The sequence below is a fragment of the Melanaphis sacchari genome, unplaced genomic scaffold (genome assembly GCF_002803265.2).
Source record: "Melanaphis sacchari strain LSU unplaced genomic scaffold, SCAv2.0 Contig85_pilon_pilon, whole genome shotgun sequence".
NCBI classification, from domain to species: Eukaryota; Metazoa; Arthropoda; class Insecta; order Hemiptera; family Aphididae; genus Melanaphis; species Melanaphis sacchari.
In genome coordinates, this window is record NW_020271605.1 from 787,355 (window position 1) to 787,770 (window position 416).

Below are 416 nucleotides of genomic sequence, written 5' to 3' on the forward strand. Positions count from 1 at the left end.
TCATGGGAAGCTATATTTGATACTGGAATAAATGTATCATCATCATAAGTGGTTAGAGTTGTTCTAAAGAGATCAGATTAAACACGTTTCAAAATTGTTTTTATCATTTTATGATGTTTTTAAATGTAAATAATATAAAAATAAATACCTAACTATCACAGGCAGCAAAATAATTAATAAAAATGCTTTTTTTGTTTTGTTTTTTTTGTTATTTATTATTCAATAAGAAACGCAAGTTTAACCTTTTCCTTTAAAAAAAAAAAAATAAAAATTAAGCTCAATTACCACCGTATGATTTTCTGACAAACATTTTTTTTTTTACTTAAAAAAAGAATATCAATTACTGTTTATATTCTATATAGTTTTTAAGTATTTACTTAATGTCAAATTAATAGTAAACAATAATATACTAACTG